General features: G+C 35.2%; 1 long non-coding RNA gene across 1 annotated transcript in view; it reads left to right on the top strand.

Moving 5' to 3' along the window:
- The window catches only part of LOC150109424 (uncharacterized), an 89,588-nt gene that overhangs the window by 26,143 nt on the left and 37,818 nt on the right, over positions 1-25,627 (top strand). The window contains exon 2 of the long non-coding RNA XR_016550327.1: positions 19,837-20,000. This is a non-coding gene — a long non-coding RNA (uncharacterized LOC150109424). The remainder of the gene's footprint in view (positions 1-19,836; positions 20,001-25,627) is intronic.

Raw genomic sequence — 25,627 nt, 5'->3', positions numbered from 1 at the left:
GGTTGTAGGCTGCAAATACCATGATACCGCTTGTGTTCTCCATGTGTATTTCAATTCCTGTTGTTTCCATGTGTTCTGTTTGAGGTGTGGCAATTGTGTTGTGTATACTTCTTTTAATGAAGATGGCAGTTCCTCCTCCTCTTGCATAGGTTCTATCTGTGCGGTACGTGGTGTAGTTGTTGATTCTTGTCTTGTCAGATGGATGCAAGTGTGTTTCATTTACTAAGATGATGTCTGCTTGGGTTTCTGCTGTGAATTGCTGTAGTTCTATTGCTTTGTTGGGTAGTCCGTTAGCATTCCAGTTGATGATCTGTAGAGAGTTGGGTTTTATTTTACTTTTATCCATTAAGGATTGCAGAGAATAAAATCTGTGTGTATTTTAGAATGATGTCCTTGGCCTCTTGTGTTGGGTCAGTTTGTCGGAGTTCTGCAAGCATCTCTCCTATGCAGCTTGTTATGTTGAGGAGATTGGTCTTGCTGGTTTGCTGTAGGTGGTTTGTTTTGGGTTTGGAGTCTTGTTGTTAGGTTGGTCTTGCAACTTCTGCATATGTTCTTCCGTTTGTTGTGGAGGCTGTGATTTGTTGGGTGGGTCTGCTTTCTTGTATGGGCTTGCTGCTTTGGGGTTATATCTTGTTGTACGCCCTCTGTACACGTGCTGTACATCCTCCGTAGTTGGCGGAGTGTGGGCCTCCGCAGTTAGCAGATTTCGCTGGCTGGGTGTGTGGTTTCTTGCATTCTTTTGTGGCGTATTTTCCTCCGCATCGGAATTCTGCTTTGCAGCATAGCTGTGCATGACCGAACTTCTGACATCTGTGACATTGTGTTGTTGTGGATTTGTGTCTCAGAGATTCTACTTTTATAATTAGGTCGCAGATGGTTTTGGAGGTCGTGTATATCTTTCTGGTCTTTTGAGATTTCGACTAGGATCAAAGGGTAGGGAGTCTTTTCTGCTCTGTGCATTCGGCTTACTTTAATGGGGTTAAATTCTTTGTAATGTAGGTCTGTGGCAACTTCTGTTGATATTGTTTCTGTGATTCCTTTTAGTACTACTTTCAGATGTTTGTCGCTGTTGAGTTGAAATGTGTGATACAGTAGGTTGTTGTTATCCAAGAATTTTGTTATGTTTCTGTAGTCTATCGATGTCTTAGGTTGAATGCGTATTCCTTCTTCTGTGAAGGTGATTCCTGTTGTTTTCAGAGCAGTGGCAATCGATGTCAGTGTTCCTTGGCCCTTAGGATGACTGGGGGTATTCTTTCCTTTGTTCCATTGTCTGTTTCTGTTTCTCTTATTTTGGGTATTTCTGTCGTGTTAGATATTTTTCTTTTCTTTTGTACTTTCTGGAAGTCTGTGTGCGATTCTGCTGTTTGGTAGGTGTTGCTATATGCTGCTTCTTCTTTTGATTGTGGTAAGAGTGCTAAGTCTTGTTGAGGGTGTGTGTCATCTTCGTTGTTTTGGTCGTCCATGATGTCGTCTGTGACTGCTGCAGGAGGGAATGTGTCGTACAGTTTTAGTTTCCTTGGCCAGTTATCGTTTAAGAGTTTTCCAAATCTTAGGAATGTTCTGTAAACTTCTTCAAACGTTAGGGACTTTTCCATGGTCTTGGTATTGCTAAGTTAAATAGAGAATTGGCTGCTACTTACCTTAGTAAGTTTTTCTGAGTTCTGGCACTCAGAAACACTCCTGTAGTCCTTTTTGTAATAAGGTTCCAATACTTTGAGAATAATCCATAATCCTGAGACACGAATATACACTATTTTCATCAGAATATCAGTAAATCACTCGTAATACTCGTCACTAACCTAATCAAAAGTCACTTCACTATTTGTAACAAATATTGGCTATTGACACTAATCACGTTATTCTCTTGTCCAATACATACCTTTTACATTTGGTGCTGGTTTCGGTTTAAGAAGCTATTTAAACCTAAATTGGAATGAATACCTATCTACTGCCAAAATTTGGGAGGGTCTTATCCTTATAAATGGTAACATTTATTTTTATATATGTAATCTTAGCTTTAATAGTAATCGTATTTGATTTTTTAACCAACTGTATGATGGCAATCCAACATGTGATTCTGAAATTACAAGGCTTCACCTTGTAATTATGCTGATGCCTTGTTAATTTTTGGTCAAAATATTTACAAGAATAAAAATTATTATTCCTTATTCTTGTGAATACATGTGTCTAATAATCTTGACTATGTCACAGGTACCATTAACAAAACAACAACTAGAAAACATGTCTTATGCACCCTGTTATTCATTGACACCTCTGATCGAATCTCTATACATACAATGTCACTATCATCCTTTGGTACTTGCTTCTCCTTATTAATTTCCTTTTTTACATTCACAATTGCTTCTTTAGATGTTCAGTTTCATCACTCGTTATTTTCATCAAATCTTGCCTAAGCTCTTCCACTTTGTTTTTATTATTATTTCACCACGAGTTTTGAGAGAATGTGCTAGGGAACTGACAGTGCCTTTGACCTAGCTTTTCAATGAAAGTCTGGCTGCGGGAAAGGTGCCCATGGAATGGAAGGAAGGTAAGATAGTGCCATTGCATAAGGACAGTAGCAGACTGGAAGTGTCTAATTATAGGCCAGTTTGTGTTTCATCAGTAGTTATTAAGATCTTGGAGAAAGTAGTGAAGGACCATATACAGCATTGGACAGATAAAGTAATGTTATCTGTGAGAGTCAACATGGATTTGTGAAGGACCGCTCTTGTTTTAGCAATATGCTAGTCTTTTATGATAAAGTTACAAGAGCATTAGATGAGGGAAAGGCATATACTGCGATTTTCTTAGACTTAGCGAAGGCATTTGACAGGGTGCCACATGATAAGCTGATATTTAAGTTGCAGTACATGGGTCTGGATGTCAGATTGGTCAACTGGATTCAGGATTGGCTGTCTGATAGGTATCAGAGAGTTGTGTATGGTGGGGCAGTTTCAAGGAAGCAGAGGGTAACAAGTGAGGTGCCACAGGGCATACTGGGACTTATATTGTTTAACCTTTATATCAATGACATTGTCAGTGGATTGCAAGGGGATATTCAGTTGTTTGCAGATGATGCGAAGCTGGGAAGGATTATTAGTAATAGTGAGATGCGGCAGCCCTGCAAGAGGATTTGAATAAGCTAGATAGATGGGCAAATGAATGGGGGCATTGGTTTAATGCAGCAAAATGTAAGATCTTGAGGTTTGGGAAACATCGATGGGACACTGCATACTCTATGGGGAGGAGTTATACTGGAGGAAGTAGGGGAGACAAGAGATCTGGGGTTGATGATTGATAGAAACCTGAAATTTAGGGGACATATTGCAAAGGTGGTGAAGGTAACACAGAGGATTGCTGCAATAATGAGAAGGATGCTGACCTGCAGAGATAAAGCAGTTATCATTCCATTGTATAAGACCCTGATCAGACCACACTTGGACTACTGTTTTCAGATTTGGTCCCTAGGATTTGAAGGGGATAAATTAACTGTGGAAAGGGTACAAAGGCGGATAACAAAGATGGTTTCAGGACTGTACAATGATAGTTATGAGGATCGGCTGAGGGAATGTGGACTGCAGAGTTTGGTGGATAGAAGAAGGAGAGGTGATATGATTGAGACTTTTAAACTGTTGAGAGGTGGTTACAGGGTTGACACTGGAGAGTTCTTTCGCTTGGTTGAACAGCGGGAAGGAGTGATGACAAGAGGCCATCCCTGGAAGTTACGAAAGGAAACTGTGAGCAAGAGGTTGAGGAGTGGTTTCTTTGCATGGAGGGTGGTTGAACCATGGAATGCATTGCCTGATGGAGTGGTGAGAGCGAGAACGGTCAATGAGTTTAAGGAGTGGTATGATAGACTGTGTTTCTTAGGGGGGGGATCTTCCCTCGATGAGTCTTGATAGACTGTGTGTTTCTTAGGAAGGACCTCCCACGATGAGTCTTTTGACTCCATGTAGGCCTTAATAATAATAATTATTATCGTTATCAACACTCCCATCAATTTTCTGATCCCTTCTGAGATATTGTTCTCATTTTTGAAACACTCTTGTCTGTTATTGCACTTCCCACATGCTTCTAATACTTCTTTTCATTCAACCTGATAGCGTATAAATGTTTCACATTTTTTGAAGCAATACATGTCACAATTTTAGCAGTATCCACTGCAAAAAAATCCAGGGAGGAAACTTGATCTTTGAGCTGATAATTTCTGTGCACTGCTTGTATCTCAGTTTTGGTTTGTTTAGACAAGAATGCAAAAAACCATGCGAAGGTCTCAAAAGATCACAGGTTTCCCATTTCTGGTCTAGTGAAAATGTTGTATCTTTCTACATAATGGATCATGGCCTAGTCTATAGGAAGATAAGTATCTTTTAGAATGATGCCATTAGGCTGCTCTTCTTTCTGATCCTGCCAGTTCTAAATTATTATCAGACATAAAAGTCTGATAATTTTGCAAAATTCATCATGGAAAGTGATTACTGTCTAACTCATTCACGCTACACACTTTGATTATACAGTGCCTTAAACTCAATAATTTCCCTGACACTCAATGGCAGTGTTCCCCCCCCCCCCCCGTTTGACTCTCTGTTAACACTACATTGACACAAAGAAGTAATTTTCTCTTGGTTAATTCATAATTTAATTCGGCACCTGCTATCAGCTTATCATACCGCTTTTCTACATCTGGGTTCTGCAGATGAAATTTGCTCATTCTTTCTTTATATCCCACAAGCCAGAGACTTGAAATCACCTGTGCATTAGGCCAATACCGCTTGATTAAGGCCATATTGAAGTGGAACAGTATCCTATCCTTTCTATATGTTACTGCACTCATCATTGCAATAATCTCTTATGTTGTAGTCACACTTCCCATAATGCCTCATAAAGTTCAGCATCTTGGCAATCAACACCCAGGTTTCCTATCTCCTATACTTCCTTCAATACATTGCACAGTTGAGTATACAGTATTTCACCTTTTGCCTTCCAAGATGGTAAAACCTTACATTAACAACATTGAATTAGTAATTGCACTCATCTGACCATACAGAGTCAGTCAACTTATCGAAAATTTCCCATGGAGACCACACACACATAATTGTTTGTAATTATTCTGCTCAGTTGTGGTAAGTTTTGAACCGGATTTGAGAGTGCTCCACGGTGTTTAATAAATATCCCAAATGCTAATTTTAATTAAAAACTTCCCAGCCAGCGCGTTACGTATAATATCTACGGGCGCAGATAGATGAAACAAATCTAAAAGTGCTTGTGCATTGGTATGAGATCGCTTAAAAATGAAGAAAGACGAAACAAAAGTGATTTGCCAAATTTTCTTGTCAGCCAAAAAATTAGAATGATTATTAAAAAAAAAAAATGCAGATGCTGCTTGAATAAAAATCATAGTAGAAAATAATTTACAATGTTTATTACTCGTGGATTAAAAAAAGTCATCGTTAAGGTGGTCGTATTTCTTTATCATCTCCATTAATATTTAACTTAAATCATTTGTAAGTCGAAGTGGTTATTTCGTGTCTATTGTAGGCTCTTTTTATCAGGGATTAGAAGCTTGTCGTACATGTGGTACGAAGCGGATATCCGACGTAGAAATGCCTTTTCCGTGAGTTGAAATGCTATTAAGTTATAGCATTTTTTCCCCTTCCTAGATAATGTCGAATCTTATTTCTGTGGTACTCGGAGGTCTTTTAAGAAAGTCAGTGTTTATGTTGTACGGGAAAAGTGGACGTACAAACAATGAGTCAAGATTATTAATTTCGATAGTTCGGCTTGGTGAGTTTAGAATCTGTGAATTCCGTATAAAGTATATTTTTGTTTCCCTTCAAGATTGTACATTTTGGTTTTTGATTTTGTAATTCGTCTTTACTCTGGTCGTTGTATGTCTCAGGGGAAAAAAAAAAGTCCATTCAGTGTAACTGTATACTGGTATGAACATACAACTATAATTTTGAATGTATACTGATTCCCCCCCCCCCCCTTATTCTCTTGGTATTTTGACTTTTTTTTTATTTTAAATACGAGATCTTCGCTTACCGACAGTTATGTTTATTAAATTTATGTTTATCGAAACAGCATTTTCTAGCATAAGAAATAATGTGTAAAACGAGGTGGTGTGGTGATAGGAACGTGTCCCCTATAAACAATTTGTCCATCTTGCCATCATTGGAACAAAATGTTACACTTGAGTGCCTCTGTACTTGACATTAACTGAAAATGTTGATGTTCCCTCGAAGTGCATATCGTGGAATTTTTAACAGTAAAATAAATTCAGTAACAACAGGAATTTATTAGTCGTTCAAATATGTAAAATACACCTAGTAGTTTCGCCATCTTAATTTGAATTTGTGGCTTCTTCAGGGCTTAAACATCAGAAATATAAATATATAGATCACAAACTCGACTAAACGCTGATAAAACCGTTTACAAGAAAAATAAATAACTTCATGCTAATCGATAAACGTTAAATTGTGTTGTTTGTATTAGCTGACTGCAGTTGAAGATTGTTGGAGAAGTTGAAGTCTCTTATGTTAAAAAATTTAACGAGTTAAAGATTTCTTAAAAAAGAATAACCGATTTTCATGTCACTTAATATCAGTGCTTTTTTTTTTCCCCTTCTCTCAAAAAATTTGCTAAAAAATTTCTAAAGGAATTTTTCTTCCAAATTCCTTTAGAAATTTGGAAGAAAAATTCTTTTCTGTATAAGCATGGTTGAAAAGTCCCATTCAACTGCATGGTTGTTATTATAAGTGTGGTTGGCCAGACCAAATTTGTCTTTTCTTTTATGCTTGACACCTGCAACATGTTCCTTCTTTCTCACCTCAAATCCACTTCTTGTCTTTCCTATGTAGGTTAAACCACAAGAGTACAGAATCCTATCTGCTCCTGGGTATTTATAGAAAGGTGTGCTATCTTTAGACCTCAGGAGGATGCTAACAGTTTGAATCTGTTTAAAAGTTACTCTGCTGTTGTATTCTTTGAAAAGAGATGCTATTTTAATCAATAGACTGCCACTATATGGAATTGTGATGAATTCTTTAATCATAATTATGAGGGGAAATTCTTAAGCTCTCCTGGCATAAAGTAGGCCAACATCTTGCTGTCAATTCACAATTAACAGATCAGATTATATTTGAACAAAATTAGGTTTCCAGTTTTCTGTAAGGAAGAAAGCTGATTGAAAGAATTATTCTATAGTATGAATAAATAGCTGAATTCAACTTTTGAAAAATAACTCAATTTATTTGATTCAGTTGCTTTTAATGAACTTCATTTGATTCTTTTAAAATGATGTTTCACCAAAGAATATCACGTATTGACTGAGGAATATCAAAGAATGACTCAAGAATTATTTGATATTCCTCAGTCATTGTGATATTTGTTGGTGAAACATCATTTTGAAAGAATCAAATGAACAGGTTCATTAAAAGTAACTGAATTAAATAAATTGAGTTATTTTTCAAAAGGAGAATAAAAGCTTATATTATTATATATTTGAGCTAATGCCTTTATTCCCTTTATAGGGAGTAGGTAAGGCCATTTTAGTCCTATTTAACTTTCAAAGACCGAGTGAGCAGTTCAATCTCCACCAGAAACCAATCGGGGTTAACTGGCCCAAGACTATCACTAATTTTAGCTGGCATCCAGTGATGGTAAATAAGTACTGCCATCTCATGGGCCCTAACACTATGTTATTGTTTGAAATAGTGGTTCAGCAGTCGATTTTGTTGAGTTTACAGGATGAAATACCATAGTTTCTGGAAGGGGGAAAAAACCTGCTTGCCCATGCTAAAGATTGACTAACTTAAGAACCAGTCAAACAAAGTCTTAGAAAAAGTTCCAGTAGTCAGCAGCTGAACTTGTCTTTCTTTGGGCAGCTTAGTACTGTGGATACAAATGCCACTTGCACTGAGCTACACATGCCTGAATAAAAACATGATACTTTATTTATTTTATTTTATTTTTTGTTACTACTACCTGTACAAGGTTGCAAGTCTAAAGTATATTAGTTACAAATTGTAATAATAAAGAAAGAAGAAATTATCTTCATTGTCTGATTTAGAACAGCGATGAGTTTTTTGTGAATGTATATTATCATAATTTACATTTCTTGTTTTTTTCCTGTTTAGATATATGCATAATGAACTTGTATAGAGAAGCAAATGATTTCCAATAATTGTCTTAGTATCCTGTAATGCAAAGCACACATCCTTTTGGGTGTGTATAACTATTATTATTATTATTACATGCTACTTCAAGGTGTCCTTAGACTCATTGAGGGAGGCCTAAACATTATGTCAAGAACTATCCAACATTTGCACATTATCTATCATACTTTGCTTTGAACTCATTCACAGTCATGGCACCCACAACAGATTCTAGCAACTTATTCCACTCAGTCACTATTCTCCAAGAAAAAACCTAGTTCTAACACCCTTGCTAACTACACTCTTACTCAATTTCCTTGGATGGCCCCCTAGTTCTCCCACCACACACCTGTTCTGAAAAATTTCCACTGAATTAATCTTGTAAAAACTCCTCAGTAATTTGTATGTCTCAATTATATTATCTCTTTTCCTCCTATCAACCAGTTTCTGTAACCCACAAACTTGTTATCATAAGGTTCATTCCATAGACCTGCTACCATCTTGGTCACTTGCCTCTGGATCTTCTCCACCTCCTTCTCATCGCCAAGAAACCCTGGCTCCCAGATCTGTGCATATTAGTCTAGATGGGGTCTTATCAAGGCTCAATAAACTGCTTGCCTATGCCTGTCAAAGTATTCTTCAGTAACCAAGTAATCTGATGAGCTGTCTTAGCCACTCTTGCTATGTGCCCCCTAAACTTTAACTCCCTATCCACTAACACTCTCCCAAATTTCTGGCTTCATTAGTTTCCTGGAGTACAGTTCCACCAATGTAGTATACAGCTGGTAATCTTTTCACAGCAAAATGCATAACCTCACTTTGTCACATTAAACTGATATCCATTCTCCTTTGCCCAGTCTGCCAATCTATCCAAATCATCCTGCTAAATTTTGATATCATCTGTGTTAACTGTTGCTCTATCCAACTTTTCATCATCGGCAAACAACTGAACAGTTCCTCTCAGATCCTTTCCTATGTTGTTAATGTACAAATTAAACAGTAACGGTTCAAGAACAGAACCCTATAGCATGCCACTAGTCAGCCTTCTTTTGGACTCTACTCCTGAATAAACTACTCTCTGATATCTTTCCATCAACCACCCTCCTATCCACCTCACGAACCGTATAAATGCTCTGCATTATAGGAAGATCCTCTCCCTGAGAGGCTATCACTGATGAGCCCTTAATAAAGGTCAAACCAGTCTGGGTTGTGGCCCTTTCCCTAATATATTGCCTTATACACACCAAAAGAATGTTTTGCATTATTGGATACTATGGCAATTAATGTAAAGTCATTAGCTTCTATATATAAGTGGCCTAGTCATGAAGAACTTCACATGCAAAACTTGGATAAAAAGTGTAGAAAAATAAGTGTAGAAAAACTTTCTACACCTTTCTTTTTTTACTTTCTGCATTCAGTTCATTGATCATGAGTTAAAGTCCTGCAGAGTTTTAACAAATCGTAAGTTATTCTTTCCCATTTACTATAATTTCTGTATTGTTTTATTTCAGATTTAAAGAAAAAAGTTTCTTCCTGGACTACTGTAATTAGTTTAGGTGAAATCATCATCTTCATTATCTTTATTGTCTGATTTAGAACAGTGATGCGTTTTTTGTGAATGTATATAATCCTAAATTACATTGAAAGGCAGTATCTGACACAAGCAATGTATAGCTGCATCCCAAGAGTTCAGTGAGTAAATAAAGTAGGATTGAAATGGATGAAAAGTGAAATCAAGCAAGTTGTATTGGGGAAAAAAAAATGTTATGGAGGAGGTACAAGACTGTTGGGGTGATCAGAAATCCATGAAGAACATAAAGTGCAGGCTAGGAAGGTGACGAAGGGGCAGTATGAGAGAAGATTGGCTGGTCAGACCAAGGTTAATTAAGGGAATTCTTCCACTGTATGATAATTAGCAAGAGAAAGAATAAACATGGTAGGCTATAGTGACCATTGCAGAATATAGTGTAACTATTGAATGAGCACTTTATCATTGTATATATCTGGTGTAAATAATGTTGTGCAACATGTAGAAGGAAGGCAAGTATTAGGAGAATTGGAAGTGAAAGAATCGGAGGTATGTCAGGCAAAACAGTGTGTGTGTGTGGTTCTAGGACAGAAGTTTAGAATTATAGAGTAGTCTGTATAACTACAGTTGTAGTTAAGGTGTTGGAGAGATTGATTAGGAATAGCATACAACACTGAATTGATGGACAAAATATTCTTTATGATGGTCAACGTGGATTTGTAAGGAGTAGATCTTGTTTTAGCAATTCACTTGTATTTTATGATAAGGTAATGAATGTGTTAGATAAAGGAGAATCATATGCAGTGATATTCTTGGATTTTGCAAAAGTGTTTGATAGATTATCACATGATAAGTTAGTGTACAACTGCAGATGATGGGAATGGATAATATATTGGTTATATGGATTGGAGATTAGCTCTCTGAATGATGCTAGCAAGTTGTGTGCGATGGAGCAGTGTCTCAGAAAAGGATAGTAACCAGTGGCATGCCCCAGGGTTCTGTTCTTTGGTCCCCTGCTGTTTAACTTGTTTGTAAATGATATATCATGTGGATTGACTGAGAAACTTCAATTGTTTGCTGATGATGCAAAGTTAGGGAGAATTATAAATAGCACCACTGATGTAGTGCTATTAATAATTTTGCTTGGATAAAGGAGTGAGACTTTTGCTTGAACAAAGGACTGTGGTCATAATTTTAATATGAATAAGTCCAAGGTGTTGCATTTTCGAGTGTAGAAATGTAACACTATGTACTGTATTGATGGCATTATATTGTAAGAAGTGAATGAGATTCGAGATCTGGGAATGATGGTTTGACAGTAGACTGAAGTTTAAAGGGCATATTGCAATGTTGCAGTGCTGCTGTGATAAGAAGTACATTAACTTGTAGAGATAAGGTGGTTGTGCCACTGTATAAAGCACTGGTCAGACCACATTTGGACTATTGTGCCCAGATTTAGTCACCTGGTTTACATTGTGATGTGGAAACATTGGAATGTTGGCCATGGAGAGAGATTGAAGGAATGTGGATTGCAGAGTTTGGAGGATAGAAGGAAATGAGGTGATATGTTAGAGATGTTTAAGTTGGTGAGGGGATTTTATTGGATTAATCCAGAGGGAATTATAAAAAGAGTAGAAGGTACAAAGGAAGAACCAGAGGCTTTTCCTGGAGGTTATGTAAGAGTATGGTGAAGAGAGAGAGATGTGAGCAGCAGATTTTTTATATGAAGAATTGTGGGTGAATGGAATTGCTGTTAAAGCAGGGAGTGTTAAGGGTTTTATGATTCAGTATGGTAAATATGTTGTCAGTTAATCTTCGAGGATGAGTCTGCTGATGCCATGGAGGGTGTAATGATACACCCACCAATATGTCATTGAAGTGCCTAACTTTACACTTACTAACATTGAATTGATAACCATTATCATTTACCCACAGTTCCAGCCTATTGGAGATTATGTAAATGCTGCATATCAGTAGCATCCCTAATTGTCCTGCCTGTCTTTGCACCATCAGCAAACAATTGAAACCTCCTATCAGGTCCTTTTGAATATCATTAATATATTGATTGAACAACAGTGCTCACCTTAAATCTGGCCAACTCACCTGCTCTTTGGGGGTGAGTCGGCCAAATTAAGGTAGCTAGCTTAATTCATTTAATTATTTTCTTTATTCTTTACCTTTTTCACTTGTGCAAGTGATGGATTAGTTGTGAGGAGCCTTGCCTTCATTAAACATGTTTTATATCGAGTCCAGCAGTGTCTCTCTCTCTTTCTGTATGTGTGTGCGTGCGTGCAGAGGGAACTCAAAGGAAAAAAGTGAAATAAATTAGGCAACAACAGCACTGCTGTTGTCTGATTTATATCCACATCTTACTTAATAACCATGCAGGTGCATTATGTGGTTTATCACTGAGTTGCTATGGGCAGTTTGTTCCATTTTTGTATGCACTGTATTTCAGGTAGGCAAAATTTTGAATTTTGTATTGATTTTTACATTTTTTTCCCGTATCCTTTTATTAATGTTAAATTTTTTAGAGATTTTTCTGATATATGAGAGCTATAGTGTAACAATGTACAATTTCAGATGTAGGAGAAGTATGCTTTATAAATTTAATTCTGAAGGACAATACATTTTTATACCAGAGTAATATCTGAAAAGTGAACTTTCAAGACTATTTGGAATAAATCATAAGTATGCTGGAAAATGAGTTCCTCTCCTTATTACCACTCACCAGTTGATTTCCTGAACAGCAATTTTTGCATCACCCTATATCATATATGTAGAGTGATGCAGAAATCACACACATATATATATATATATTTTTTTTTAAATAACGAAACCTGTGGGGCGATCATCATTAAAAGAAACACACGTATAAACCACAGTGAAAATTATTTACAATTAAATAATTTTCACTGCGGTTTATACGTGTGTTTCTTTTAATGATATATATATATATTTTAATAAGGTTTATTATTACTATCATCATTATTATAATCAGAGATTTCTGGGAAATCAAGGACTCAACGTGGGAGGCCATACATCACCCACAGCACCTGTCATACCTTCTCTTAAACTTATTGACACTAGATAGATGCACTATTTCCACATGCAAATTGTTTCGTTCACAGAGAGAGAGAGAAAGTATCACTGAAACTATTTTCATTTTGATCTTTTTTTTGTCTCATTCTATCCTCATTCCTTTCTTAACTGCACATAAACTTAGCCCCCACCATAATTAAAAATTTTATCATGTAATATCCTATGACATCCTTTTAGAAGTTTATAGACCTCTACTATATCACCCCTCTTTTTCTTGTTTACCGGTGTCTGCAGCCCACACACTCTCAATCTGTGCATAAATAGACATAAAATGCTCGGTTGCAAATAACACGTCATGCAGTATCAAACTATTTTATTGCACAAAATCAACGAAGTTTATGTTAAGATTTAAAACATTCCAATAAACATTTAATAACCCTTAAACTAGTTTGATACTGCATGACGTGTTATTTGCAATTGAGCATTTTATGTCTATTTTTTAAACTCATCTGAAAAAAAAATGTCCATAGAAAATATGAATCTAAAAATGGTTTTAATCTTACATATATGCTTCAAGATGATGATGCCATCAATATTGAATACTGATTATCTTAATTTTCCATTTGACACTGAATTTTCATGGGAAACAGTCATTTAAAAGTACAGTGGAACCTCGGTTGTCGAACGCCTCTGTTCTCGAACAATTCGGTTCCCGAACAGGCAAAACGACAACCACGTGCCTCGCGTGCTGAGCTGAAAGGCGGGAAAGCGTCAATTATGTGGCAGCCTTCGTTCAGTAAAGACACCTGGTTGAATTTGCAGTGAGTTTTCTTGATTTTCTTTGTGTTTTGTTGTTTTTTTTTCCATAAATTATTATTAATTAAGCCACCATGCTGATATCACAATAGTGATAGGAGCAAAGTGAAAAGAAAAGTTGTTAGAACCACGATAGAGATGAAAAAATAAATCATATCCAAACATGAAAATGGCGTTCGTGTCTCGAATCTTGCTGTGTAGTTCGGTATGGCGAAATCAGCAATGTGTACAATATTCAAAAATAAAGAGGCGATCAAGAGAGCTGATGTTGAAAGAGGAGTAAAAATTCTTACTAAACAAAAATCGCAGACGATTGAAGAAGTGGAAAAATTGTTGCTGATTTGGATAAACGAGAAACAGTTAGCTGGTGGTAGTGTTTCTGAGGCTATAATTTGTGAAAAAGTGAGGTGATTACATGATGACCTGTTAAAGAAAAACCCTGATACAAGTGCTGATACTGATGTATTCAAAAGCTAGTAGAGGGTGGTTCGAGAAATTTAAGAGGAGAAGTGGTATACATAGTGCGGTTAGGCATGGGGAGGCTGCGAGTTCAAACCGAGAAGATGCTGAGAAATATGTGCAAGAATTTAGTGACTGTGTAAAGGCTGAGGGTTTTCTTACCCAACAAGCGTTCAACTGTGATGAAATCGGCCTATTTTGAAAAAAATTGCGAAAGAGGACTTACATCACTCAGGAGGAAAAAGCATTGCCAGGACACAAGCCAATGAAGGACAGGCTGACTCTTTTGCTATGTGGAAACGCAAGTGGGGACTTCAAGGTCAAGCCATTGCTTGTGTACCACTCTGAGAATCGGAGGATGTTTAAGAAAAATAACGTGATGAAAAGTAAATTGCCTGTTATGTGGAGGGCTAATATAAGGCTTGGGTAACCAGGGGCAATTGTTTATTGAGTGGATCCATGAAGTCTTTGCCCCAAGTGTGAGAAAATACCTTCAAGAAAAAAATTTCCCAATTAGATGCCTTCTTGTGATGGACAATGCTCCTGCTCATCCTCCAGGCTTGGAGGACGAGTTAGTGGAGGAGTCTGATTTTATTACAGTGAAGTTTCTGCCCCCTAACACAACTTCTCTAATTCAGCTCATGGACCAGTAGGTCATGTCGAACTTTAAGAAACTCTACACCAAAGCACTGTTTCAAAGGTGTTTTGAAGTGACCTCTGACACAGAATTAACACTCAGAGAATTCTGGAAAAATCGCTTCAACATCCTCCATTAAGTATCCTTGCCAGAGCCTTGGCGCAAGTGACTTACAGGACGATGAACTTGGCCTGGAGGAAATTGTGACCAGACTGTGTAGTAGACAGAAACATTGAGGCTGAGCATGTTGCTCTTGTCGATGATATTGTATCTCTGGGCAAACGCATGGGCTTTGAAGTTGATAATGTTGATGTGGAGGATTACAGAAATGAGCTCACCACGGAAGAACTGGAACATCTTCAGAAGGAGCAGCAAAAGACGGAGGTGGAGGAAATGTCTTCAGACACAAGGGAAGGGATTGAGGATGTTCCTAGTTCCCTGATCAAAGAAATGTGTGTGAAATGGGGTTACGTGCAAAGTTTTGTGGCAAGATATCACCCTCACAAAGCTGTAGCAAACTGCATCATAAACCATTTCAGTGATAGTGCCATGTCTTACTTCAGAAACATTTTAAAATGCAGGCAAAAACAAATGTCATTGGACAGGTTTTTAGTGAGACAAAGGCCGAGTTATTGAGCAGGGTCAAGTGGTGCCAAGAGACAGAAAGGAGAAAGAGAAAAAAATCCAGGACAGTAACCTGATGTTTTTATTGAAGGGGACCTCCCCTTACTAACCTCCTTCCACTTACACCATCAACTCTCCTCCGTATATATTGTTAAAGTGAAGTTAAATTTTCGTTTTTATTTTATTTATTTATTGTGTTTATCCTTCTTATGTAAGATTTTATGCATTTTCATTATGTTTGTATATGATCTTATGCATGAAGTACTGTTGTAAAGGTTTAAATAAACAATCATTTGGGTTTCAGGAATGGATTAATCCATTTTACATTAATTCTTATGGGAAAATGGTTTCAGTTTTTGAACAATTTGGTTTCCGAATAGCCTTTGGGAACGAATTGTTCGACAACTGAGGTTCCACTGTACTTCTCACATGGATTGAGTGATTTATTTGAATTTATGTTGTGAGTGCTCATTATTTTATTTATTTACTTATTTTAGACTTGGGCAGTTATTTTTCAGTATAATGGATTTGCATATGTTTATTATCTTTTTTGAAGATTTGGTATTTCTTTGCATCTTTTGAGCAGTGCTTTGGTTATTCATATTATATATGAAATTAAGAAAAATCAAGATGTAGTTGAAATTTCCTTTCTGTAGGTAATCAGTAATGGCTAGTTTCTTGTGAAGAATTTCAAGCAATTTTTGGTTTGATCCTAGTTTCTTTGTTTAAAAAAAAACAAAAACCTAATGTTTGGGGTTGTAAAGAACAAACGTAATTCTTCAGTATAGTCCTTGATTTAAGATGAGAAAATTATCTATGTATAGTAAGCTGCCAGTACCAGAGCCTTATTTGGTAATGAAGCTTCCCTGTATTCCAACCTAATTCTAAATTTGGTTCTAATTAAAATGAAAGTTTTTACAAATTATATTAAAAGTATTTAAATGACATACCTGGGTGTGTACTTTGAAGAAAGTAGGGATGACATAATGTTCAGTACTGAACTTGATTGAACTAAAGAATGTATGATGACAAAAAAAACTGAGGATGTAGAACAAATATGCGAACATAAATTTTTTCTTTCAATGTTACACAGTGATCAGCGTTTATTGTGTACAATTTATAGAGACAAAAAACCCATATGTTAGAGCAGGGTTTCTCAAACTGTGTTCCGGGAAGGTGAATAGGTGTTCTGCAAGTAGTTCTGGAATTTGTCATTTTTTAATTAATTTGTCAGCACTAATTAGTTTAATGATGGCTTAATTGATGTTTAATTAATTATGAATTAATAACTAATTATCAATTATTAATTAATAAAAATTAGCTAAATTACCAAATAATTATTAATTAATACATTACAAAATAACCAAGGTGTTCCATGAAAATTTCATATGTGAAGTGTTCCGCCGTAGAAAAAGTTTGAGGAAACCCTGTGTTAGAACAATTATTTGACTTTAGAAATAACATGCGACGTTTCGGCCAGTATATCGATGTCATCAGAAAAACATGCATATGAACAAGAAGCTACATGATACTACACCAAACTAAGTTAATCTGCTTTGTTAATCAAATATTTATACTAGCCTGACATCTGGTGAAGGAAAAATTATATATAAAATCACAATAAAATAAAATAAAAATTAAAAAAAAAAAATTAAAAAATTGATGTCAATAAAAATAAAATCAATAAATACTTCTTTATATATAATAAGTGTAATAACATCCTATCCTAATTTAAGCTCACGTGTAGACCTACACATTTTACCGTGTAGGCATTTGGAACCCAAATCCTACGAAATAGATTGGTTACTCCTTATTCCTGAAGGTGTCCTATGTAGAAGCATGTGTTCATGGGGCTGGTTTGCCTGTTCTGGGTGAAAAAAAACCCTACCTCTGTATGAGACCGGCTAACTTGCCCTTCTGTCGAAAGAGACCAGATAAAGGTTCTTCACATCACTGACAGGAATCAAACTCAGGTCATTCTGTAATAATATACAGATGATTAAAAAAAATTACAGCAGAACTACATCAGATGCATCTTTACAGTCCTGCTTGTCTTAAGGTTTTCTTTTATTGGGGTTCTACCATCTTATTCTGGATCCTATTTGGGTTGCAGATGAGTCTTCCAGATTCTTGGAATTACTAATCCATCATCATTGTTGAGATTAGGATAATCGCAAGCTTTCTTGGGTTTTCTTTCAAACCAGGTTTTGGTGCAGTATAAGAACTTGGTGCCTTTCCAGTTAATTCTGTGGCATGTTTGGAGTGCATAATCTGACAGGCCTGTTTTACCATAATGAATGAATTTGATGTCTCGTTTGTATTTTCTTGTTGGAATTGTGTATGCTGTTTCCCCTATGTAGTGTAAGTTGAAGGCGCACTGAATTTTGTGAACCCCTGGGCAAGGTAAGGAAGGGGATCTTTGGATAAGCTGAGTATACCTTTTAATTTTGCATCAGCTCAAATTGTTAGGATCTATGTTTGAGGGTGCTAATGACCCCTAGTTTTTGTGTTTGGTGGTGGTATGAATCTTTGTGTATGTATTGGCCTGCGTGTAAGTTTGCAGTAGCCCGTGAAGGATGGTCTACTGCTCTTCCCTTTCTAGACACACTTGTCACACATCTTCCCTCAGGTTGTCTGTCCTTCCCGGTCTTCTGCAAACCTACACACACACAGGCGAATACATACACAAAGATTCATACCACTATACAACACAAAAACTAGGGCCATAACAATTTGCTCCGATGAGCAGGTACTGAAGAAGACATATGAAATCATTAGCCAAACCTTTATAAAAAATGGCTACAACAAAAAAACAGTTGACAAGATCCTCAATAATAATCCCATGAAAGGTAAAAAATATTACAAAAATGTAATAGTCATACCATACATTAGGGAAATATTGGAAAAAAAATAAATAGAACACTACAGATATGCGATATTTAGATAACTTTCAAACCTCCTGCAAAATTAAAAAGTATACTCAGCTCATCCAAAGATTCCCCTTCCTTACCTTGCCCACCCAGAGATTTACAAAATTCAGTGCACCTGTAACTTACTCTACATAGGGGAAACAGGATGCACAATTCCAACAAGAAAAGATGAACAAAAATGCCACATCAAATTTCTTCATTATGATAAAACAGGTCAGACCATGCACTCCAAACATGCCACAGATTTAACTGGAAAGAAAGAAAATTCAGGGAAGTTTGTGAAATGCTGATTCATCATCTTAATCTCAATAAGAATGGTGGATTAGTAATTTTAAGAATCTGAAAGTCCCATCTGCAACCCAAATAGGATCCAGAATAAGATTGCAGAACCCCAATAAGAGAAAACCTTAAGACAAACAGGCCTGTAAAGATGCATTTGATGTAGTTATTCTGTATTTTTTTTTAATCATCTGTATGTTATTACAGAAAGACCTGGGTTTGATTCCTGTCAGTGATGTGAGGAATCTTTATCTTGTCTCTTTCGACAGAAAGTGAGTTAGCCGGTCTCATACGGAGGTAGGGGTTTTAAAATCTTAATACAAACAGGACTGTGTATAAAGATGCATTTGATCTAGTTCTGCTGTAATTTTTTTAACATCTGTATGTTATTGTACTTATCATGTATAAAATAGTATTTATTCATTTTTTTTTAATTTTAATTTTTATTTATTTTTAAATTTTATTCATTTTGTGTCTTTGTTTTTCACCAGAGGTCATCTAGCAAAGTGGTTAGATTTAACTTACTTTTGTGTAATATCATGTTGCTTTTGTCTTGTTCATATGGATGATGACCTCGATATAGACACCAAAATGTTGAGCATTATTTCTTAATTATAAGTAAAGTAATTGCTCCAACATGTGCGTTTTTGTCTCCATTAATTGTATGCAATGAATGTGAACATAAAGATATATACTTGATTATAAAAAAATAAAAAAAAATGAATGGAACTAATAGTGGAGAGATGAATAAAATAGACAACAGATTTTGAAGGATTAAGAATTTTAAAAATTTCAAGTTAAAAATATGACTTAAAAATAATTTTAAACAATATATACAAAGCTAGGTACCGTTGGATATATATCTCCAACAGTGCCTACATACTTTTTAGATTCTTTTAATATAATTTGTAAAAAATTCATTTTAATTAGAACTGAATTTAGACTTATGGAATATTTGGGCATCCTAGTTACCATTTATGCTTTATTATTTTTGCTTAATGTTTTCATTTAAGAGCTACATGAAACTATTTCACGGAAACCCTAAGAATTATCAGTGTACTTTTTTCTAGAAGATGACATGATTTTATCTGTGCAGGGAGGCATCATAATTGTCATAATGGTCATAAAGGTATTGATGTGATTTGAAGTCCTCATTGGTTTTTCAAATATAGACTCATTAAGCAGAGCTTTATGATTATATTTTTATTGTTGCTTTATAATCTTTATAACTTTAAAGGTATTAATTATTCTTTAAATTATAAGAATAATTAATACCTTTTCATGCTTATTTTGTTTGGTGTACAGTTTTGTAAAAATAACCTGATTTCTTTATAAGTTATTAAATTTATTTTTATGTATGTATAGGAAAGGAATTTAAGACCAAGATGCTGAATCAGAAAACTGATCCGAAATAAAGATATAACAATATAGGAAAAAGTAATGTGGATTAACAAGATTTAAAAGACTGCATAGAAAGTAGTTCTTGGTGTCTACTGTAGCATCATGGTTATTATAACATCATGTCATCAGTAAGTAACAATTTAAAAAATAACTTAACTCATACATCAGAAAAAAGAACAAGTATAAAAGGTAAGCAAGAAAAGGAGCCACGATTGTCCTGTCCATTAGTTCATACTAGGTACTCATCAGGAAATATAAATAGTGTTGGGGGAAAGTCTACCAAAGTATCTTATGGGTCCAAACCTGTTTCCTATAAAAATCTACCATCCAGTAAGCTACATTCAGAATCACATAAACATGTTCTCTCTGAAAGAAAAACAGTTTCAGCATTAGGAATAAGTGGACAAGAGAAATTAAAAGTTGGAAGTCTTAAATCATCTCCTAAATGGTCTCAGATTAAAGACAAATTTGAAAATGCTGATATTTCTCATCCATCATCAAAACTTACAAGAAGCTCATCACTTCCGAAATATAATACTCAGCATTTGTCCACAAAAAATGTTAAACCTATTTCTAAAAGCCTTACAACATTATGCCAAGAACATAACTTAATTATTTCTGATCCTTTTTATAAGAAATCTTATCATAATGGTTTTAGCCCAAGTCATTCATCTTTAACACCTAATTCTATTAAATCTGATTCTGTTTGTGATAAAACTCCTGCCAGTGCACATAATTCAAGAAACTCAGGGACATCCTCAAAACTAATCAGTGTTTCTAATCCTCCTCTGCATAAAGTTCCAGTCTCAGAAAATAAGATTTTTCAGTCACAGGACCTATCAAATAGTTCTGCTAAAAAAGGACAATCTGTGCCAATTTCATGCAGTGCCTCATCTGTTACTGTAAATGGACCTTTAAACATTTATAAATCCTCTGTTTCTTGTCCTCCTGGATCGTTATTACCAGAATACACTTGTACATCTAAAGGACATACGACACTTTTAAATGGTGCAAAACAAAATTATGTCAAGAAATGTAAATCCAAAGAAAATGTTAATAACAGTAAATCTCGAATTACTAATTATAATTTATCCTCTTCGTGTATTTCAAAACAGCAATCTATTAAAAATCAGGAAGCACAGGATAGACTTAATAGCAAAGTTGGTTTATTTAAAGAAACAGAAAATGATACTCATACATCTACAGAAGTAGATCATTTAATAAATGCTTCAGTTTACAAAGACAATATCACTGATAAAGAAAACTCTACAAATGAGGATCTACATTCTTCTGATTTAAGTAATACCAGTAATTTAATTACAAACTCACATCAAAATGGGAAATCAAGAATACCACCCAGTTTATGGAAAAAGAAGGAAGGCACATGGATAAAAGTCAAAGATGAATATTTGAATTCAGAAACTAATGTGGATGTGAACAATATTGAATCTAGTGTAGCATTTTTAACAGATAAATTCAATTCTCTTACAACGTTTGATAACGCTCCAGTTAATTCATCAAGCATTATCACTAAGTCAAAGCAAACATCCTTGTCAAAGTCTCCGATAATTTCAAATATTCCAACTTCAGTGCCAGTTAAGAATGAAAATAGACTAACACAAAAAAGTGTTTTAAAAAATGGCAATATTAGTCAAAAAACTGTTTCTCCTTCACATAATATACTTCAAATGACAGTGACTAATCAAAAGAAACAGTTAACACTTTCAGGAAATAAATTTTCATCAAAATGTAAAGAGGATGGCATTATAAAAAATGCAGGTAATGCAAATTCAGAAGAGTCTCCTGCAGATACAAGCTTTTCATGTGATGTAAAGAAAACCAGTTCTGTTAAAAAGGCAGTTCGCAGTTACGAAGAAAATTTAGTACTTTTATCACCAGTAAATCAAAGGAAGTCTAAATTTCCAAATGCTAAATGTAACTCAAGTAGTACAGAAACATCCTCTAAACCAACTCCTGAAAGTAGTCAAAATTCTTCCAGTAAAAGTTCACCTGATACAGACTCATTTCCTCAGTGTTCTAAATCTAGGCAGGACATAAAGAACATTTACAATCAGTCAAACACATTCCTGAATTTCATTAGTAAGTATGAGAAAGATGATAAAATACAAAAAGAAAGTCAGGCTTCCAATATCAGTGCAAAAAATGATGATCGACATCAAAAACTAGTAGAAAATTTTAAAATTATAAATGAAGACTACAAGGGCACTGTTGTAACGCATTGCAGTGGGAAAAATACAGCTTGTGATCGGAAATGGATAGATACATCATGTTGCACTATATATTGCAATATTTTAAATGGACAGACAAAGGAAGTAAAAGATTCTAAACCCCCAGTACCCCCTGTTGTTTGTAAGACACCAGTTCCTTTACCTCGGAAGCATTTATCAGGATCTGATGAACATCCAGTTTATGCTAATCAGGCAACATGCTATGCTAGAACTAATGATTATTCCAATGGGATTACCAGGAATGAAGACATGGAAAATCAAACTGATCTTGAGCCAAATCCATCTTTCTTATGGAGGCATTTAAATGGAAGCCATACTGAAAAATCAAAATCAGAAAGAATTAAAGATGCTCCTCTGAATGGAATAATATACAGCACTTGTGGAAAACAACATTTATTACATTCTAAAGGTAACTTATCTGAACAATGTACAGACTATGCTAACAAAGAGACAAATGGAGTTTTAAATATGAAATGCTGCTCAGATAGTGTGGCTAATGTAAGAAAAGCATCAGCAGGATCATTGATCGATTCAGGTTGCTTTAGTCAACTTAAACCTGAAAATGGTAAGAATTAAAATTTTTTGTTACTTTTTTTAAAGGCAGATATTTTATATTTTAAACTATTATATTTTAATATTCAAATTTTTCCAATTCTTATCCTTTCTTTTAGTGTTGCATGGTGATCCGCATTCATTTTAGAAATTATGGACTTTACAACCGTGTTATAAATAACTCTTTTAATTTCCTGATGTTTCGACCTTCCTATAAAGGTCATCATCTCGAGCATATACAATGACAAGCTGAGTTACATTTCACCCAGTAAGCTAAAGAAACAATGATTTGATCACCATTTATTCTATTGGCATGACCTTAGTGAAAAAAAAATACACATAAAATTACAAATTAATTATTTAGAAACTACATCAAAGCCAAATTCTATTTAAGATAATATGAGAAAAACTTTCTTTCTTATAGATAGTTTTCTTACAGTAACAATGATGTCCTATTTTTAACATTACAATTGTTATTTTAGATTTAGGATTCTAGATTATTTACAGTCCTGTTTATAGTTAACTCTTAGAGAGAAAGGTTCTATGGGTAGAATATGTGCCTTCCATATGCTTGGGATTTTTAGACCATCATTATTGTTCAGATTGAGGTGGTTGACAAGAATCTCACAGGCTTCCTTAAATTTGCGTTCATACCATGTTTTGGTGTGATGTAAATAACTGATGCTTTTCCAGTCAATTCTATGTGAAGTGTTCAGGGCATGATCAGAAAGGCCAGCTTTGCCATAGTTGTTATATTTAATGTGTCTTTTACTTTCCTTTTGTCTGATAGGAATTGTGCATCCTGTTTCCCCTATATATGGTACATTACAGGTGCAATAAATACGGTATACTCCAGGGTTAACCAGCAGAAGGAGTGGGTCTTTGGATGAGTTGAGTAAGCTTTTTAATTTTGCAGGAGGTTTAAGGTGGCTTTGTGGTTGTATTTTTGTAGTATTCTGTTTATTTTATCTGATGTCCCTTCAATGTAAGGAATGGTTATAGTTTTATTGTAGTCTGGTTTATCAAAGCACGAAAGGTGCGGTAACGTTGAAGGGTACAATTATTACCAAGAAGAGGCTGGGCCCGATATCAGAGATGAAGAAATTGTTGTCTAACTGGATCGATGATCTGACACAGAAGCGGATACCGTTAAGTTTACTGATTATCCAGGAGAAGATTATGTCCGACTACCCTCAGTCTTCAACATCAAAAGGAGTAAAACTTCCCGCAGAACAGCCAGTTTAGCAGTCAAAACATTTTTTTATTTGAAAAGCGAATATTTAAGTTTAATTTTATATTGTTTTATATTATGTATTTTTCATATTTACAGTATGTATGTTATTCAAATACAATTGATAAATTTTTTTATAATTGAATTTTTTTTTAATCACCCCAAAAATGAAAAATATTAAAAATGGAAAATATCTGATTAATGGCAAAATAATTAATGTAAGACAGCGGTATGAGTAGCCATTGAACATTTTATTGTATTTATGTAATTTACAAATTCGACTTACGTAAAATTCGAGTTACGTAAAGGTTTATGCAACGCATTACTTACGTAACTCAGGGTGTAACTGTACTTCTTTTGTCCAATGTTGATCTTGTCTTTGAGCAATATGCTCAGCCCATTGCCACATCAGATGTTTCACTCTTCCTGTGATGTCAGAAACTTTGATTTGATTTCTTATCCATGTATTCCTTTTGTGATCCAGTCTTGTGATACCAAGCATACTTCTTTCCGTACTAATTTGTGTTGTTCTTAATTTTTAAATTGCCTTTGTATTTAGCGTCCATGTGTCACAGCCATATGTCAATATAGGAAGACATTGGTTAAACACTTTTCTCTTCAGGCATAATGGTAGTTGGCTTTTGAATATTGAATGTAAATTTCCAAATGCTTTTCACCCAAGCATCATGCATCTTTTAATTTCATCATGATATTTTGTCCATTGATATCTGTTGTCCTAAGTGTATGTAATGATCTATTTGTTTAATTTCATCATGACTGATTTTTATTATTTTTGGTTGGACAGCTATTGAACATAACTTGGGTCTTCTATAGGTTTATTATTATTATTCGACACCTCCAGGGAGCTCAAAGACTCATCGAGAGAGAGCACCTGATCGAAGCTCTGTCTCCACCAGCTCAATCCATCAACCTACTGAACTACACCAGCACCATCTACTGCCGTTCACCACCATCACTAGTATTTCCACAGACAATCACAAATATCCATGCCCATGGTGGGATTTGAACCCACAGCCTTTTGGCTGGAGAGCAGATACGCTAACCACTCGACCAGCCAGGCTGGCCAAGGTTTATCTTTAAGCCAGCTGTTTTGCAGTTCATGGATAGGAGTCTGTGATTTATGTGCAGTTCAAGTAAAGATAAATATGTCACCTGCAAAGCATAAATGGCTTGAATATCTTCCATTTATCTTCAGACCTTTCCTTCTCAATCAAGAAGTTTGAATATTTCTTCTAGGTATGCTGTGAATAATTTTGGAGATATTGTGTCACCCTGTCTTATACCTCTCTGTATTTCCACAGTAAAGATGTTTCCATTGAAGTGAATTACTGCTGTGGCATTGGTGTATAGATTTGATGGTCCTGACGTATGACTTTTCCACTTGTTGGTTTCGTAATGCTGTAAGTATTGCACAAGTTTTTACTGAATCAAAGGCTTTCTCATAATCAATAAAACCAAGATATTCATTACACTGTTCATTAATCTGTTGTACAACTTGAATATAGTCCATTGTACTAAAGCCACTTCAAAAGCCTGCCTGTTCTTTTGGTTGTGCTAGGTCTAGAGTTGATAGTAGACTTGATGGGTCAGTACTTCATTAAATCTTCTACTTCACATTTTTTATGCATCAGAATTAGGATAGCCTTAATAATAATATTTTTGGTTTACAGATCAAGTGTTGATCAATTTTATTAACTTAACC

This window comes from Typopeltis vanoorti, chromosome 2, assembly GCF_054136105.1.
Source record: "Typopeltis vanoorti isolate ZY-2024b chromosome 2, IOZ_Tvanoo_1.0, whole genome shotgun sequence".
Taxonomy (NCBI): domain Eukaryota; kingdom Metazoa; phylum Arthropoda; class Arachnida; order Uropygi; family Thelyphonidae; genus Typopeltis; species Typopeltis vanoorti.
Note: the sequence above shows the minus strand (reverse complement) of the source record. Positions and strands in the feature narration are given on the sequence as shown.